Genomic DNA, 4,508 nt, shown 5'->3' on the forward strand with positions numbered 1-4,508 from the left:
CAGCCCACCCTCACGCCCTCCCCTCCACTCTGTACAATATTCTCGCACTTTTGAGAGGCGTGATCGCATTCTTTCCAAACGAGTGAGGGGGAGCGGCAGTCACTTGATTCATGCTGATGCCCTGATGGACCTTTGTCACTGCAAGACTCTCCGTTCCCCCCTCCCCCTCTCCTCTCTCTCTCTCTATCTTCTCTCTTACTTGCTGACTTAATTTGCGTGGCACGTCATTCTCCTTTCCTCCTCTTCTCTCCTTCCCACCAGCCCAAAAACTTCAGGTCCTCCTCCTCCTCCTCCTCCTCCTACATGTTGCTGCCGCTGCTGCTACGCCTCTGCTGCACTTGCGTATGTCAAAAAAGAAAGGAGCGACTGTTGCTGGAGTGAGAGGGGTGAGAGGGGAAGGAACAGGACGGGGTGTGAGGGTGAGAGCTGGCGAGTGAAGAAAAGATAAAAGAACGGTTGAAAAGTGTAGACACAAAGCCTTTATTTATTCCTCTCTCTCTCTCTCTCTCTCTCTCTCATCTCTCTCTCTCTCTCTCTCTCTCTCTCTCTCTCTCTCTCTCTCTCACCAGACAGGAATACAAATGTGACGCTTGTTGGCATTCGTCTCCTGGCCGCGTGACCAAATGCTGCGGGAATGGTGACAGGAAATGCACTCTCAATTTTCCTCCTGCCCCTCCTCCCTGCTTTTCCTCGTCTTCTTTCAACTTTTTCTACTTTCCGTTTTCCGTTTCCCTTTCTTTGATTTCATTTTTTTTTCCCGTTGTCATGGTTTCATCTCCTTTTATTGGTCTTCTTGTTTTCTCTTTCTTTTCCTCCTCTTCTCATTTTCCTCGTATTCGTTTTTTTTTTCAAATCCGTTTCTTTCCTCCTTTTTTTTCATTCTCGTTTTCTTCATTGTCTTGGTTCTTTTTCCCATTTATTGCTCTTCTCGCCTCATCTTTCCTGTTCTCTTCTTCTTCTTCTTCCTTCTTTTCCTCCTTTTCATTCTCGTTCATCTTTGTGATCTTTCTGGTCGTCCTCCTATCCCTTTTATTGCTCTTCTCGTCTCTTCTTCCCTCTTCTCTTTTTATTCCTCTCCTATTTTTTTTTGCTAGTCATTTTCATAAAGTCTTTTACCTTCTCGTCTCTCCTTTTCCTTTTTCATCTTTATTCACCGTCATCCTTTTTCGTCCTTTCTCCCGTTATTGCACTTCTCGTCTCCTCTTTCCCTTTTTTTCCTTCTCTTATGTGTTTTCGCGTCTTTTTTTTTTTCCTCGTCTTCGTTCTACTCTTCTATGTCATCGTTTTTTTTTTCTTTTCCTCTTTTCATCTTGCGCTTTTCACCCTCGTTCTCTTTTTGTTCTTCTTTCTTTTATTGCTATTTTCGTCTCATCCTTTTTTTTTTCTACTTTCCTTCTCTTCTTTTTTATGTTCCTCAGTTTAATCTAATTTTGTGCCTCTTGTTTCTTCTCTTCTTATTTTTTTTTCTTTCTTTTATCATCTTGCGTTGTTTATTCACGTTCTTTTTTCATCTTTCTACTTCACTTTTCATTTACTACCCTTCTTGCCTCCTCCTCTTCCTCCTCCTCCTCCTCCTGCAGTAAGCCTACTTAAACAAGGCTTCAGTTAATCCTCCTTGAGCAACCTTTGGCGAGACTTGCGGGGATTAAACCTGAGGAAGGCAACACAGCCTGACACCCGCCCCCTTCACTTCACGCCTTTCATTTCACGCCCCCGCCCTTCACTTCATTGCCCCCGCCCTTCACTGCACACCCCCGCCCTTCATTGCACACCCCCCGCCCTTCACTTCCCACCCTCGCCCTTCACTCACACCCCCGCCCTTCAGTTCACACATTAATTATGACTTTGCAGTAATCAATTTTGACGTTAATATCTTTGGTAAGCGACAATTCGGTGTGCTTTGAAACTTACGCTGTGCTCTGCCGTGTTAATTTTACAAGCTACCTAATACATTGCAATTCCACTGCCGTATCGGACATAAGAACATAATAAACTAAGGCAAGCTGCAAAAATCCGTCAGGCTTTTACGTGTTAGTCGCTCCATGAAATATATTTACCTGTCTCCACCTATCATCCCCATCCATAAATTTGTCTCATCTTCTTTTAAAGCTCTCTAGTTTACAGCACTAATAACCTGATTGCTGAGTCCATGCCATTCATCTACCACTCAATTTTAGAACAAGTTCTTTCCTCTTTTTTTTAAATCTAATCTTTTTTTCAAGTTTGAACCCATTGTTTCTTGTTCTATCTTGTTTACTATAAAACTAAACAAAAACTAAAAGTAATGCATGAATCTCTATAAGCAACAACAAGAAAGAAAGTAGGTTAAAAATATATTTTTTTTCCTGGGCAGTACAATGACTAGACGTGGCTGTAGAACAAGATAGATATCTCAGGGTGGTCTGTAATTAACAAAAGATGTTCAAATATCAGTGAAATGAATTATATAAAATTAATGATGCCGCTGTTTCGGGGAAGTTGTAAGTTACTTCCTTCATCAAGTTGCGAATCTTTTAACTCACTGTACCTGAGTGATTCAGTGTTACGTGACTGTAGCTTGGTAGGTAGCATGCTTCGTTGCCTGACTCGACTGACTGACTGACTGACTGACTGACTGACTGACTGACTGACTGACACTGTTACTTGTTTTGAACCTAGGTACTTAGTATACTACATGACTGCCAATCTGACCTGACTGACTGAATGAATAAATGAATGATTGACTGTTATATGAGTGACGTGAAATGAAGGACGATGAAAGGATCGAGTATGAATGAAGGCACGGTAATAATTCAAGAAGTTGTTTCCTTTTCTGGATGTAATATATGCTGAGGTGATCCTTATGCTTTCTGTGTCTTTTTGCCTTTTATTTTCTTTTCCCGCGTGTCCCCTCCAGTAATGTTGTGGATGGTTTCGTTGACTTTTGTTGATGTTTACCTTAGCGTAACGTGACGTGTGTTTACAGTGTTGCATTGCCTTTGTTCAGCTCCAGCAGAGGTGTGTGTGTGTGTGTGTGTGTGTGTGTGTGTGTGTGTGTGTGTGTGTGTGTGTGTGTGTGTGTGTGTGTGTGTGTGTGTGTGTGTGTGTGTGTGTGTGTGTGTGTGTGTGTGTGTGTAAAGGACATGCATTTTTCATATTTACACAGACACACACACACACACACACACACACACACACACACACACACACACACACACACACACACACTACACTCCACCAGCAACACAAACACTATTATACACCCATAAATATATACGAGTATACTATAATATACTTACTACACACACCCATTCACCCACACATCCAGCTGTCCACCCCATCCACACACACACACACACAGACACACACACACAAACACCACACACCACACACACACACACACACACACACACACGAGACCGAGAGTGAGAGCGACCCGAGAGAGGAAATTAGTTGAGGGGCAGCAACACGGCGCGCAGGGAGGCAGCAGCAGCAACAAATTGAATTACCGAAACCGTGCGAGTCACAACCTTGGCCAGAAAACACCTCCGAGAACATCCAGAAAACCTCAGCAACCCTCCCTATGATTACTACTACTATTACTACTACTACTACTACTACTACTACTACTACTACTACTATCGCTACTGCTGTCGCCGCCGCCACTACTGACGTCCTCGCTGCTGTTGCTGATTCTAAATTGTGTTAAACTTCTGCAGGAGTTTCCCGAGCGAGGCATGAAGCTTCAACTCGGCGAAAAAAAAAAAATGGAGCATTGCAGGTGAGTGAGGATGCGAGGATGTACAAGTGTGTTGGGATTAGGCGAGACGGAAGGTGTGAGCAATAGGTTAAACGCCAGAAATCGGGGTGATGTGAGTTGGTGATAGGGGAGAAGGATATTTATTATTGCCATTTATACTGTTACCATTACTACTACTACTAATATAATGTTACTACCGTTTTCTGCTACTTTTGCCACTACTGTTACTAATGCTACCGGAAATTTTTGCTTGACGTAAAAATCGTACGGTAAAAAAAAGAAAAGTTTTACGAAGTTTTTGTACGTATTATTATTCTCCAGCAACAAGGTACGTAACACGACACGATGTTCTTTCCTTGTACTACTCCACCAACATAAGCTTCTTCCTCCTACCCCTACCTACCCCTTCCTCTTCCTCCTCTTCTCCCAAAACTTCTTATTTTTCTTCTTGCATCCTCATATTTATCCTCCTTACTTTCTCATGTCCTTTACCACCATATCCTCAACCTCCTGCTACTACTCCTCCTCCTCCTCTTCCTCCTCCTTCTCCTGTCTCATCTATAATATTTGTCGCACCAATCCAATTTGCAGTTTGTATGAGATTTTCGCAATATCTGCTTAACGGAGCCATCTGGGTAACAAGCTTGAGTATCGCCCCCAGCCCTACCAAAGAGCAATTTACAATACGTTACACCGCCTCCCGCCGCCCGTCGCCCGTCGCCACCACTCCCACTCTCCTTTATCCTCCACGGCACTCCTGGGAACAAGC

The sequence above is a fragment of the Scylla paramamosain genome, chromosome 8 (genome assembly GCF_035594125.1).
Source record: "Scylla paramamosain isolate STU-SP2022 chromosome 8, ASM3559412v1, whole genome shotgun sequence".
Taxonomy (NCBI): Eukaryota; Metazoa; Arthropoda; class Malacostraca; order Decapoda; family Portunidae; genus Scylla; species Scylla paramamosain.